Below are 15,437 nucleotides of genomic sequence, written 5' to 3'. Positions count from 1 at the left end.
CTGTGACCAGTTTCGACCAGATTTGCAGCGTAAACAAAAACATTGAACGTGGAATATAACACGCGGATCGTTTTCGGAATCTCATCATCTGCATCATCATCTCGGATATTTATTTGTTTGTTTGTTGGAAAATACGCTGTAGCCTGATTGAGAGGTCTATTTTTGGAGTCGGGTCCTGCCGCATTCAGCTCAGAGCAACGGATTTCAAAACTGAAGTTGTCTGATTGATCTGCTGATAGCGCGACTGATACTGAGTAAAGCGGTGGATGAAGTTGTTCCACATAGACCATTGTAGACACGAGTACCGAGTGAGTACATTAAAATTCTTTGCTTTAAATTGTATTTATTTTGCCGTAAATATGTTTTTACAACGAATAAGAATGTTACCAAACGTTTCGGCGTTAAGTTTTTAGTTTATTTGATAACGCCAGATCGGCCAGAATTAGATTACAAAACGTTCAAATTGATGATTTTGTGCCCCGGGGTCTGTGCATAGGTCTATAGGCCCTACCGTACGCATTTTTGCTCGAAAAATGGACGTGTCTTCTTGTGGCATTGGGCTTGTCAAATTGACACCGATATTATTAGCAGCTATTAGCAGTCCATTGTGGTTTATAGACCAGAGATCCAAGAGGATCTGAAATGAAATTGTTTTGTGACGCGACTAGTCCGAGTTGCTCTGACGATAACACTCCGATCGATGCAATGAATCTAAAATAAAATTGTTTTTGAATTGCTTGAAAGATACGTCATTCAAATTGTCATTTGGTATTTTTGAAATGAAAAATTTGGCAACAAACAAAGAAAACAGCAGTATTAACGAAGTTGAAGCCCCATTCTAATACATGTAGCTGATTTAGATACTGTCAGTACTAACGTAAATTACAGATTTATTTAAATTCCTAATTTTTTTATTAAATCCACGGTTTTCGGCTGAACCACTAGCAGGCTATGTTTACATATTTATGACAAATGACAAAGGTACCAAAATCTGAATTTTGATGATTTTTGCGATCGACCGGATGAGAAAATCACTGAATGGGCCTTTTTTATTGTTTATTCTGATCCTTGACAAATGTCCCACGAGTGAGTATAAAAGTATGGGTAATGTGCCCAAACCAAGGATTTATGATTATGATTTAAAGTCCCTTCTGTTACTAACCCTGACCTCTCACAACTCACCACCCTAGTGTGTTGAGAATCTGTGTACATGTATGAACATGGATGGTGTTTCATTTCATGTATTCCCTAAATCATAGGCCTTCAAACAAGGCCTATGCCTAAATACAGGTATGGTGGATCAGAAGGCTTGATATATAATGTTCAGTTTTAATATGTAGCCTAGAGTACATGTAGGCTAATAGCTATACCTTATTCTTTGTACTAAACTTTTAAGGAAGGGGTATGACGTTTGGACAGTATTAATTTTATTATGGGACATTAGAGCACATCAGACATATCGAATTGCATTCTGAAGACGAAGAATGTCCTTCTGTTATCAAATAATTTTAATTTTTTCAAATTAGCAATGTAAATACACATTTTAGGCAAATCAGTAAAAATTGATATTTTTGATAGTTTACAGTACTCGAAGTAAACTGATGATTTATATTTGAAGTGTAGGCCTATGTAGGTGGGATGAGAAGCCGACGATCAATTGAAAATGTTGACCTTTCGTATTGAAGATATGGATTTTTTCTCCAAAACACCAAAAAAATTAGGTCTTTAGGGGAAAAATCCATATCTTCAATATGAAAGGTCAAAATTTTCAATTGATCGTCGGCTTTTCCTTCCAGCTATATACCCTTTAAGACTTTTAAAATGCCAGCAAAGAGTTAGTTTGAATTTATTACCAGCATGTAGCTTATTAAATTGTATAAAATAAAAAATATTTCTGGTTTAATAGGTAGGCCTACATTTATAGCATATATTTGGAAAACAATTGTCACCAAAAATGCCCATTTACAGCAAAAAAAGACCCAAAATATTTTTTTTTCTCCAAAAACACAGGGAATGCCATGGTTTCAGTTCTATAAAAACAAATACACATAATTTTGCCTTTACAAATGTGATATATAATTTACAAAAACTGCATCAAGTGCTGTTTTCACTCCTAAATACTTTTTACACATCTTTGGCCACCAAATAGTGCCAAGATCTTGAACGCTGTCCTGTATGTACATGTATGATAATAAATCAATATTTTGTATCGTTTGACATTTCCATAGAGAGAATCATGTAAAAAGAGCGGCACTGTTCAGGCCAAATTCATGTGAATGACAACGCATATGAAAAGGCATGCAGTGCATCAAAGTTGTCATTCTTTCTGTGCATGGGAGAGTCATTTCATTTATTCTTTCATATATATATATTTTATCAATCATTGCATGTCACTTGTATTTAATTATTGTTTCCAATATGATTGTACAGCTGCTAATCATTGTGCACTTTGTGATTTAAAATGAGTGTCCAGACATGAAATGCATGGTCTTAATTTATTTTAAGATTTGGAGGCTTTTCAGATTTTATCACAAAAGGTCACACAGGGGTAAAATGTGAACATGCTCCAAGCTTAAGCAGATACACCAAATTATTTGTCTGATCACAAGGATTTCCAACATGTAGTTTGTGCTATCTATGTCCTATCGTTACAGAATTATTTTACAAAAACCTTATTTTGGGGTAAAATGGCACATTTTGGCAAGTCACTGGGTTAAAATTTCAACTTGACAAAAAAGAAAAAAAATGATGGTCATAGACCACAAACCTAGCTGGGCGTGTTGGGTGTTGTGGAGGTATCTGACTCCTGCCTGCAAAATGTTTCCCAGGTCATGAGGTTTGTTGTCACAGAGTTTGAGCCCGGTACTCATTACAGATGTCCAGAAAATGCAATTTTAAGATTTTACCAGAGATGACCTTTGACCTGACACCGGCAAAATGTTCCCATGGTCATCTAGTTTGTTGTCACACAGTTTGATGTATGTACATGTACTTCATGTGTGGGAACTCACATGCTTAAAAGTGCACAATTGTACCAAATTTTAGCAGCTTAACTATGCTTTAATATGTAGTAAAGCAAACAACTGCACACAAATTGTGTACCCTTGTAATATGATTGCTGATCCATGTGGCAGGGGTAGCGTTAACCCCCGATCAGGGGTAAATGACCCCCTAAATTTAAAAAATATTAATTTTTCACCCTCTATATTTGGAATATATGTGCAAGCTCAGGGGTTAACTCTGACTCTCTACTTTTGGATTTTACTCCAAGCTCGGGAGTGAAAAACACCCCCCCCCCCCGACTTTCGGGCCTTAATGCTACCCCTGCCATGTGGACAAGCCATGTGCTGGGTTGGTTCTACAAATCATTGTGGTAATTGATGCAATTAAAGACATTTATAACTGTACAGAAACACAATTCACTCAGAACGCTAGTGAATTATGGCTAGCATGAGACTCGTCATTTGAGGTATTAATACAAACGATCCGATTTGATGTTTAAATTACACCTTTTCATTGTAAAATTAATTTTCTCGGCCAAATGAAAAGAAATAACTTTCATTTTGTCAGTATGTTTGGTACTACATATATACATATTTTATGCCTCCACTCGAGGCATACTGTTTTGCACTGTCTGTGCTTCTGTCCGGATGCTGTATCTCGGGCATGGATGGGCAGGATAGGTCATGGTCAAAAACTCTGGCAACTTTTTTGGGTGGGGTTCAAGGTCATATACTGAGGTCAAAGGTCAATCTGAAGTCAAATTACAAAAACTGTCGTACAGTCAACATTTAGAGCCAAATTTTTGGAAGGTCATCCGGGGGTTACCAAGGGGTCATCTGAGGTCAAATTGCTAAAAATTGTTGTATGGGCTTGAACCTTGGTGGGTGCAGTCAACATTTTGAGCCAAATTTTTGGAAGGTCATTTTGGGGTCATCCGGGGTCACCAATGGGTCATCTGAGGTCAAATTTATGAAATTGGTCATATGGGCTTGAAACTTGGTGGGTACAGTCAACATTTAGAGCCAAGTTTTTGGAAGGTCATTTTGGGGTCATCCAGGGTCGCCAAGGGTCATCTTTGGGGTCAACATTTAGAGCCAAAGTTTTGGAAGGTCATTTCGGGGTCATTAAGGGGTCATTGCAAGGTCATTTTGGGTCATCCAGGGTCACCAAGGGGTCATTTGAGGTCAAATTAATAAAAATTGGTCGTATGTGCTTGAAACTTGGTAGGAACAGTCAACATTTAGAGTCAAATTTTTAGGTCATTTTAGGGTCATTCAGGGGTCATATGCAGGGACTGCCTTTTGCAAAAGTTGCAACTTATGTGACTTATTTTTTGCCCATATTTTCATGTTTGTTTGTTTACCACTCTGACTTTCAGCGATACAAGATTTGTACACATGTAAATCACCCCATGGTGGAGCCATCCCATTCGATGCCTTGCGTTGAAAACCGTGATGTTTCTAGTTGATTTTTTGATTTCCTTCAAGTAAATAATTCGCTAATGAAATATATTTCTCAACTAAAAGCACATCATATAGGGTTATATATCATAGTTTTGATTGCACCATTTCTCAATTCCGATTACATTTTGTCACAATCAACTTGCAAATGTACCCATGGATGGATAGTTTTGCAAGCCACAGTAGAAATATCGATTATTTCCCATTTTTTTATAAATATTACAAATAAAGTACTGAGATGGACACTTTGGCAGTCGCAAGTGAAAAAAGTTGAAATCGAAACAGATATTTTGACAAAACTGTAATCCACACGATGCGCCTTGGAGATGGACAAATCTTTCTTTATCAAACTTTATTAGTTTGAAACACTAAAAAGTTAATTCCAAAAAAGGTCACGGGCGAAATTGTGGCCTATACAAATCAGAAATTTGACACAATTTCATGTCTAATTTTAACCCTGGGATTTTTTTTTATAAGGTATATCCAAGTGCCATGTTTTTATCTGACATAAGTAAAAAAATATAAATTTTTTACCGTAAAAATTTATTTCAAAGCCAAAAGTGTATTCCTAAATTATGCTGATTTAAAATGTACATCTATCGATCGACCTTTAGCATGACTAGAGATACATTAAAGCCAAGAATTTTCTGCTTTACAAATGCTAAATTCCGCTTTTCTCCGCTTTGTAATTTTAGCACATTTCTGACATAATAAAATTTCACAAGAATCTTACCTTTACTGTAATTGTTTGCAAACAATCCAAGGATAAACTGATTAAAAAGCCTGCGATAAAGTCAGTACGGTAAATCTCGACGGATTTTACTTTATTTTGATACATTTTGAAGACCCATGTCATTAAATATTTTATTTATTTCTTTTCAGTTCTATTTTTTTCCTTTTTCTAGGTCATTTTTGCTGATTAAAATTTTTTTTCTTCTCAGAAATGTGTTTTCCGCTTTATTTCCGAATTCCGTGATTTTTGCGGAATTTCCGCAACGCGGAGAATTCTTGGCTTCACTATACATAACATTAGAGGATGGCCACTGGCGTACTGAGGGTATTGACCATGACTTGTTACAAATACAACACATTTCAAATTTATATTGTATCATTTCTCAAGTTTTCAGTATGCCTTCGAAAGACAGAAAGAAAAGAGATGAAAGAAGAAGGAAGCGTGAGGAGAAGAAAGCGCAAGGTAAGTATCACTTTTAGTCCAGTAGAGAGTAAATTTGTAAATGCACTAATCCTCTTTGTTTTTATTAGTCTTGGTTCAAGGCATCAGACTGATTTCTCTCTCACTCTCTTCTCGAAAAAATTGTTTCTAAAGTTACACAATGGTCTATGGTTCTATTAAAGTACCGGTATTGTGTGTTGTTTTGGTTTTTCTACAAACCATTGATCACGGCAAACTCTGCTAGACCAACTGTACATGTGCGTTGTGTAAGATTCTGGTACCACATGTAGGCCTGCCCTGCACTATATGAATATATTAATCAAAAAGTAATATGCAGTAATCCTCACATATTAAGGTACTAATATACTTTCTTATTTCTGGTGGGTTTTTTTTTTCATATCAATCTGATGTTTTGTATGTGATCAACCCTGGTTTCTGGTTATCATCGCTACTTACCAAACAATATCTGGCGTATCCTTGATTGTTGATGAAATCGGGACATTATGAATTCTACTTTGCTTATTGTAAACCAACATTAATGGTATGTATACCTATATCATCCACTCATCTAACACTATCTTACCACCTTATTCCATTTTACCCTCTGGTTAACCTTCTTCCACTTGTAATCTGTTAAATTCACTCGCCTATCCACATGTGCTCAAACATTTGACAATGTCAAATAAACATTTCACACTGCCTTAATGATGCACCCACCTGGTAACCAACCAATCCATTTCACATCCAACTACCCATGTACTCAATTTTGTTCTCATTGTTCTATCTGGGTTTGAATCCCATTTCTTATGACTGATCGTCTTATTTGTCATCTTAATAATCTACCATCACTGTGTTATAATACCCTTCATCCCATACATAATTTATTCATTGATCCACTCTTAAAATAACTATTTAACTTACCCAATGTTCTGCATGTCACTGGTGTTCTTTCATCACTTTCTTTTCCTAACTTACCTGGTGTTCTTTCACCACTTTCTTTTCCTAACTTGCATGTCTCTGGTATTATTTCATCACTTTCTTTTCCTAACTTGCCTGGTTTTCTTTCATCACTTTCTTTTTAACTTACTTGGTGTTCTTTCACCACATTCCTTTTTCTAACTTGCTTGTGGTTCTTCACCACTTTCCTCTATAACCTCCTGTAACCCGGTTCAGGAGGAAGATACAGAATTGCATACAGAATTTCATACAGAATCTCAAGCAAAGAATGAATGTGAAGTGATACCTCTGTACCTTCGGGTCAGGTCGTGATACAGAAATTCCTACAGAATGCTTTACAGAATCTCAAGCAAAGAATGAATGTGAAGTAGTTCTTCCCATACCCTTGAATCAGGAAAGTGATACAGAATGCCAATCAAACAATGAATGCAATGAATCTGCAAATCAAACGTCAATGAATGTTCTTTCTGTAATTGAATCGACAGATCTACCTTCTACACATGCTATAAGAGATGCACACAGAGATGAGACAAGTTCATTACATACTATACCTAGTATTGAAAGGTCAGTATCAAGTGTAATTTTTAATCCATGTATAGATCAAGACAAGTCCGATCAAAGTGTATCAGAAATTATGAGCCTTACTACAGGCATGCAGTGGAAGTCCACCAATACATTAAATAATTCCAGTGATAATGATCAGCCAGGTTGCTCGTTTTGGACAGAATATGATACTAAGAAAGCAAAAGCGTCAAGCCAAGAGTAAAAGATACTATGCCAAACACAGAGAGAGAGAATACTAGAAAGAGAAGAGCACACTACATTGGCAAACAAGTCATTGATACTGAACAGCAAAAAAGACTGCTACAAATCAAACAGACCATCTGTACTGAAAAATAGAAAAAAGACCACTATAGCTCAAACAGACCATCTGTATTGAAAAATAGAAACTACCACTACAGCTCAAACAGACCATCTGTACTGAAAAATAGAAAAGACCACTATAGCTCAAACAGACCATCTGTACTGAAAAATAGAAAAGACAGGTACAAAACAAACAAGTCATTGATACTGAACAGCAAAAAAGGCTATTACAAATCAAACAGATCATCCATATTGAAAACCAGAAAAGAGAACTACACAAAAAACAATGATACAATACTAGAAAAGAAAAGGATGAATTACATTAGAAACAAAGCTTTGATGTTGATTAAAAGGAGCATATACTACTTGATACATAGAGATGCAATTTTGAACCAAAGGAGAGAAGCCTATCAAGAACCTGAAAGAAGAGCTAGACAAATCCAACAAACTAAAACCTCTCACAAATCTTCTAGAAGTGACATTGCAAAGGTTGTTCTGAAATTTAAGACTGAAATCAAAATGAAAAGCCAATCTACACATGTCTTATATGCAATCGTTCATTGTTCAGAAATCAAGTTGTACTGTTCAACAAAGCAAAGTACAGCAAAACTAGCTTGTTATCAGCAATGCCATCCAATGCTAATTATGAAACACTCCCAACTGATGCATGGATTTGTAAAACATGTCACAACAACATCAAACAGAATATAGTACCACGATTGTCACAAGCAAATAACCTGGAACTGTGTCCACAACCTGCAGAATTGTCAGAACTTAACATCCTTGAAAGACACTTGATTGCACCTGTGATTCCTTTCATGAAATTAGTTCCTTTATACAAAGGTTGTCAGAAAGGTATCCATGGTCAGGTTGTTTGTGTGAAATCTGATGTAGATAGTACAGCAAAAGCATTGCCACGTCTTCCCAATGATGACAGTATCGTTCGAGTCAAACTGAAAGCGTAAATTGCAATACAAAGGTCACGTTATGTACAAGCAAGTTTGTCCCAGTAAGATCAGAACAGCTCTCAATGTACTGAAGCAAATAAATCCAGTGTTTGAAGACATTGATATAGATGCTAATCAATTGGATGCAATTGACAATGATCCAATCATAGCTACTGAACATACTGAAAGCTTGGAATCAGAAAATGACAATATTATTAACTTGGAACCAAATCAGATTGCAGACCTCACAGATCAACAAGAACCTTCAGAAATAGCAACAGAAAATATCCATGATGAGATCAATGATACTATTAGTACGACTGCATCTATCATAACAAATGAACTTGAAGAACCTGTTGATATGGAAATCAGTGACTCTGAAATTGAAGAACCTTTTGATATGGATATAAGTGACTCTGAACTTGAAGATGACATTTCTGAATCAGTGCATAATAGAAATGATGAAAACAAAGATGAAGATTTAACCGAAACTGCATCCACAGAAACCCATGAACCGAGATTGATAATACAAGACATCAAGATCAATCTGAAAATGCAAATGAGGAAGTCTGTGAAACTAATCAGAATAACAGTGAAAATGATCATGAAGATGTCAATGAGGAAAAGTGTGAAACAAATCATGCCAGTGATAATGATAATGTCAATGAAGAAAACTGTGAAACTAATGAGAATGACAGTAAAAATGATGATCACAATGAAGATGTCAATAAGAAAAACTGTGAAACAAATCATAATGATAGTGAAAATGATGATCACAATTATGACGATATCAATGTCAATGAGGAAAACTGTGAAACAGATCATAATGACAGTGAAAATGATGATGCCAATGTCAATGAGGAAAACAGTGAAACAAATCAGAATGACAGTGACAATGATGATGATATCACTCACACATCGGTTCCACTCATATCATGTTTGCAGCCAGTTGACTTTACACAATATGTGGCAGATCACCTTGATGATTCCATACTTAGTCTTGCACCTGCAGAAGGCAACAGACCTATCAGTGTTCTCAATGTAGAAGCAGAAGCATTCCCAGTTCAATTTCCTGATGGCAAGAATACATACAAAGAACAAAGAAATCCAAAGGTTTCTCCAAGCAGATATTTCAATGCACATCTTTTTTTTTTTTTTTCTCGCTTTGCTAGTGATCCACAGTATATTTTCTTTGCTCAATATGCCACAGAATTGAACATGATAACATCTCAGATTTCAATTGCTATGAGACAAGGCCATACCAAAACTCCTGACGGAAAAGCGATCACACCTGACATGCTTGCAGACAAAGATCAAGTCAAACAAATGATTGAAAGAGATTCAGCATTTCGATATTTGAGACAAATAAGAGGAACACCATCTTATTGGGATGCAACTCTCAAAGATTTATTTGCAATGATTCGACAAATTGGCATTCCACATGGTTTCTAACCTTTAGTGCTGCTGACCGTAGATGGATTGAAATTGACAATGCAATTCTTGAACAGCAAGGCAAACAACCTCTTACACCAGAAGAGCACAAAGATATGGATTGGAATACACATTGTGAACACATCTATTCAAACACAGTAACCCCTGCTAGAATGTTTGAGCACAGAGTAAAAAAGTACATCAAAGATATCCTTAAATCACCTGCTGAACCTATTGGCAAAGTTGTTGACTATTTTTATCGTACAGAATTCCAGCAGAGAGGTTGGCCACATATTCATATGCTAGTTTGGGTAGAAGATGCTCCTGATGTATATGATGTATCAGATTGTGACATTGTTGAATTTGTTGACAAATATGTATCATGTGAACTACCATCTGAAGATGATGATCCAGAACTCCATGAAATTGTCAAATCATGCCAAATGCATAGCAAGAATCATACCAAGTCTTGTCGCAAAACAGGCAAAACATGTAGATTCAACTTTCCAAAACCACCTTCAGAACAAACTTTCATAGCTAGAAACCTAGATACATATGATGATGAAGAAGATGAAAGTAATGATGACACTCCTGATGAATTACATGTACATGATGATCAAGGAGAGGCAGATGCAACAATTGAAGCTAAAGAATTGATCCAGAAAGTACATGATACTCTGACTGACCCAGATATAGAAATCACAGAAAAGACATCTGTTACTGAAATCTTTGATGCTGCAAATGTTTCTCAAGCAGAACTAGAAATGGCACTTGTAACACTCGCATCACGATCTACCATCTATCTGAAAAGAAAACCTGCAGCAGTTTTGATCAATAACTACAATCCTCACCTGATACGTGCTTGGAATGGCAATATGGACATTCAACTTGTACTTGATGCTTATAGTTGTATCAAATATATCATGTCGTATTTAACCAAATCTGAGCGTCAAGTAGGTGATCTGTTGAAAAATGCACAGAAAGAAGCCAGACAAGACAATAGTGATGCTATTACAGAGCTGAGAAAAATTGGAAATGTATATCTACACAGTCGAGAGTTAAGTGTTATGGAAAGTATATACAGAGTATGTAGCATGCACTTGAAAGATTGTACAAGAGAAGTCATTTTTGTACAGACAGATCCAGATGGTCAAAGAATATCACTGCCACTATCTCTGATGCAAAATAAAGACCCCACAGAGCCAGTATGGATGACAAATTTGCTTGAAAAGTATTATGGCAGACCTGACATGCCCAATTTCAATGACATGTGCTTGGCAACATTTGCATCAAGTTTAAGCTTTGCATCATCAAAAACTGGAAACAGAGCTAGTAATGATGAATCGGATGAAGAGGAAGAAAGTTCAAGAAATACAAGCAGAAAGTATGATCTTGAGTATCTAGGCAGAGATCTTGGAATTGCAATAGAACGTGTAGGCAAACCTGCAATTATACGCTATCCAAAGATAAAGCTTGAAAAAAGATCCTGAAAAGTACTATATGAACATCATACGCATGTACTTGCCACATCGTAACATTGAGCTCAAGCCAGAAGATTTTGAAAGCTTTGCATTGTACTATCACACTGGTTGTGTTAGAACACCTGAAGGTGTGAAATCTGTCAAACAAGTCATCAAAGACAACATGAAGAAATATGAACCTATCAATGACAAAATAGATACTGCATGGAATGAATTGCAAAATGCAAATGATAATCTTGAAGATGCATGGGCTGCATTAGCACCACAAGCTGAACAGCAACGTCTTGATGATCTTGAAGACAAAATCATGTTAAACAATGAATCTGATGATGATTTCAATGAAATTGAAATTCCTGAATTGCAAGCAAATCCATCCAACAAATGCAATGATAACCTATATCGATCACCAGTTGAAACAATAAGATCAGTTCCCTCAGATGACCAAGTTGCATCAATGATCAGAGCTCTCAATGATAAACAGTTACAGCTTTTCAAGTATGTCCACCAATGGTGTATGAAAAAAATGAATGGTGAAAACCCAGAACCTTTCAGAATATTTCTCACTGGTGGAGCTGGCACAGGCAAATCTCATGTAACAAGATGTATCAGATATCATGCAGAGAAAATCTTTGACACCTTACGTGAAACACAACAAGAAAAGACAGTACTTGTTGTTGCACACCTTGGCACAGCTGCTTTCAATGTTGAAGGACAAACAATTTGTTCTGCTCTGAATATCAGTATCCATGCTACTAAAGATTACAAACCACTTAGAGAAGAGTCACTCAATACTATGCGTACAAAGTTGCAACACTTGCAGTTACTGATCATAGATGAGATCTCAATGGTTAGCAAAAAGCAGTTACAATACATTCACGGTAGACTACAGCAAATTAAGCGAGCTTCAGATCGTGCATTCTTTGGCAATATTTCAGTATTAGCTGTCGGAGATTTCTATCAAATACCACCCATCAATTCCACTTCATTATGTGTACCTGATGATAATCCATTGAATGACATGTGGACTGACAATTTCCAAGTCTGTGAACTCACACAAATTATGCGTCAACAAGATGATCTTGAATTTGCACAACTACTTAATCGCTTACGTTCAAGAAAAAAAGGTGATGCTATAAATCCAGATGATGATAGGAAGCTTTTGTCACGAACACTTGAATCTGAAACAAATTTGACTCCACCAAAGGAAGCACTTCATATCTATGCATTCAATAAAGATGTTGACAAACATAACCAAACAATGCTAGAATCTCTTCCAAGTCAAAAAACCACCATCCTTGCTCTTGATATCAAAGAACGTGCAGGACAAAGTCAAACCAGGAAAATACCATACAAGTCTGAAGAAATTGGTAAAACAGTGCTGCAATCTCAACTATGCTTAGCAGTGGAAGCTAGAGTAATGCTTACAACAAATCTAGATGTACCTGACGGTCTTTGCAATGGAGTCACTGGCACAGTCAAATCGATCCTACCTGATGATGCAAACAGTCAACCAAGTGCTATCTATGTACAATTTGATAATGCAAAGTGTGGTGCAAATGCAAGACAAAAAAGCCCTCTACCAAATGAATATGCTAGCTGTGTTGTCATAAAACCGCATAAAGAAAGCATTGAAATACATGATGAATATGGCCATCAAACTAGAATACGGAAGCAATATCCACTGAAACTAGCCTGGGCAATCACTATGCACAAGGTACAAGGACAGTCAACAGATCAAGCAGTTATTTCGTTGAAAGGAATAAAAGCATGCATGGCATATGTTGCAATTAGTCGTGTCACACACCTCACTGGTCTATATCTCTCAGACTATGATCCAAAGAGAATTTTCTGTAATGAAACACTTCAGCAGCACTTATCAAATATGTTACCATGTGACCTTTCAGTTGCTAACCCGATTCTGCACACCAATCACAGAGAACAATTTATAATAGTTCATCACAATGTACAAAGTCTTCCCAAACACATTGATGATATCAAATGTGACTTTGAAATCAGGAAAGCTCATATCATAGCCCTATCAGAAACATGGTTGAGTACTGATCATAACATGGGTAACTATGAAATACCTGCATATCAACTTGTTGCCATGAGAAAACAACCTGAACATGCTAAAGGCAGAGGTACTGCAATGTATATTCATGAGAGTGTTTCATTTACTGCACTACCACTTGAAGTAGATGAATGTGATATTCTTGCTATAAGAACCAATGCCAACCCATCTATTGTTATCATGACAGTCTACAAGCCAGTCAGTACCAGCATTACAGTTCTTTCTGATGTGCTAAACAACTTGTGCACCCAGATAGAGATGCTAGATGTTGATTATGTTGTTATTTTGGGCGATTTCAATCATGATCTACTGAAGAAACCACCAATTAATGCATTACAGACATATCACCAATTGATAACCTCTCCTACCACTGCTAAAGGAACTCTGCTGGATCATGTGTACATTAAGCCAATGCCTGTAGAATATAATGCATCAGTGTTAGCATCACATTTCAGCTACCATGAACCAGTTGCTCTTTGTATGAAATCATAGGAACCTCTTCCACAATCAATGTAACAGTGAAACAAGTGTTTATGGCAAACATACCTAACATACAGTCTTCCGAGTTGTATGTCATCCTCAGTTCTGACCAGAAATTACAAGCTGACTGAACTAAATTACAGTTAGTAACATGCTAAATCACATGCCCAATCAGTTTCATAAAGAAAGATGAAGTGAATTTTTGTACACAGAATGTCAGCCTTTTTCTATGCAAAATGTGAACACAATGTTGACAAAATATCGGACCTATTTCTATGTTTATTGTCAGCAGAATGTCAGCAGAATGTTAAGCCTAATTTTCTGTAAAATGTTTTATAGAATGTAAACCCCATTTCTATGCCGACTGTTAAACATATTTCTAAAATGTTAACAGAATGTCAAACATATTTCTATGCAGAATCTCGAATGCCAATTCTTATTACTGTGCATAATGTCAAACCTATCTGTACAGAATGTGGACGATTATTACAGAATGGCAAGCATATTTTATCCAAACTATTAACATATTGTAATTGCCTTTATACCTACAGAATGTCAATCCTGTTGATACACAATGTGAATAGAATTTTAACTGAATGTCAAGCTCATTTATTTACAGTACATCAACAGAATGATAGCAGAATGTTCAGCATATTTCTCCATATAAAATGTTGAATGTTGACAAGATCAAACTTAATTTCTTTACAGAATGTGAACAGATGACAGAATGTGAACAGACCACAGAATGTGAACAATGTCAGAATGTGAACAGATGACAAAATGTGAACAGATGACAGAATGTGAACGGACAGATGACAGAATGTGAACAGATGACAGAATGTGAACAGATGACAGAATGTGAACAAAAGACAGAATGTGAACAGATGACAGAATGTGAACAGAAGACAGAATGTGAACAGATGACAGAATGTGAACAGATGACAGAATGTGAACAGATGACAAAATGTGAACAGATGACAGAGTGTGAACAGATGACAGAATGTGAACAGATGACAGAATGTGAACAGATGACAGAATGTGAACAGATGACAGAATGTGAACAGATGACAAAATGTGAACAGATGGCAGAATGTGAACAGATGACAGAATGTGAACGGACAGATGACAGAATGTGAACAGATGGCAGAATGTGAACAGATGACAGAATGTGAACAGATGGCAAAATGTGAACAGATGACAGAATGTGAACGGACAGATGACAGAATGTGAACAGATGGCAGAATGTGAACAGATGACAGAATGTGCAGAGATGACAGAATGTGAACAGATGACAGTATGTGAACAGATGACAGAATGTGAACAGATGACAGAATGTGAACAGATGACAGAATGTGAACAGATGACAGAATGTGAACAGATGACATAATGTGAACGGACAGATGACAGAATGTGAACAGTTGGCAGAATGTGAACAGATGACAGAATGTGAACAGATGACAGAATGTGAACAGATGACATAATCTGAACGGACAGATGACAAAATGTGAACAGATGACAGAATGTGAACAGTTGGCAGAATGTGAACAGATGACAGAATGTGAACAGAAC

At 36.3% G+C, this 15,437-nt stretch overlaps 1 protein-coding gene and 1 long non-coding RNA gene across 2 annotated transcripts in view; both read left to right on the top strand.

Annotated features, from left to right (window-relative positions):
- Positions 1–15,437, top strand: part of LOC140170396 (protein Aster-B-like) — a 114,505-nt gene that overhangs the window by 42,920 nt on the left and 56,148 nt on the right. The window lies entirely within an intron of this gene.
- Positions 5,779–15,429, top strand: LOC140170395 (uncharacterized). Its single transcript, XR_011861536.1, has 3 exons — positions 5,779–6,178; positions 7,080–7,158; positions 14,577–15,429. It is a non-coding gene; the product is annotated as an uncharacterized lncRNA (long non-coding RNA).

The sequence above is a fragment of the Amphiura filiformis genome, chromosome 14, assembly GCF_039555335.1.
Source record: "Amphiura filiformis chromosome 14, Afil_fr2py, whole genome shotgun sequence".
Classification (NCBI taxonomy): domain Eukaryota; kingdom Metazoa; phylum Echinodermata; class Ophiuroidea; order Amphilepidida; family Amphiuridae; genus Amphiura; species Amphiura filiformis.
The sequence above is the reverse complement of the archived record's forward strand: the minus strand, read 5'-3'. Positions and strand labels throughout refer to the sequence as shown.